Source organism: Carlito syrichta, unplaced genomic scaffold (assembly GCF_000164805.1).
Source record: "Carlito syrichta isolate Samal-C Ts95f unplaced genomic scaffold, Tarsius_syrichta-2.0.1 Scaffold304633, whole genome shotgun sequence".
In the NCBI taxonomy this organism is placed as follows: domain Eukaryota; kingdom Metazoa; phylum Chordata; class Mammalia; order Primates; family Tarsiidae; genus Carlito; species Carlito syrichta.
Genome location: NW_007248729.1, coordinates 8,739 through 9,180, shown reverse-complemented (window position 1 = coordinate 9,180; position 442 = coordinate 8,739).

Sequence of the window (442 nt, the reverse complement as noted above, 5' to 3'; positions counted from 1 at the left end):
CACAGGGACATCGGCCTGGGGCGGCGGGGCCACCTCTCATGTTCTCCCCGCGGTCAAGAAACCCCAGGGAGAGGCCGGACACGCTCGGGGGTTCCCGACCACACTCCCGCCTCCCTGCTTGTGGCTGCAGAGCGCCAAGAAGCCCCTGGGGATTTTGGGGGATTTGCCAAGGGGGCAGGGAAGAGGCCGGGAGAGGGGGATCCCACCAGGGCCAGGCTGAGGGTTAGGAAAGCCAGGAGAGTTGGGGAGTGCAGGCTGGGTCATCCCAGCACTTGGGGAGCTGAGGCGGGAGGATTGCTTGAGCCCAGGCGTTCGAGACCAGCCTGGGCAACACAGTGAGGCCCCATCTCTACAACACATTAAAAAATGAGCCGGGCTCCGTGGCTCAGCCTGTCACCCCGCGCCTTTGGGAGGCTGAGGTGAGGGGATGGCCTGAGCCCGC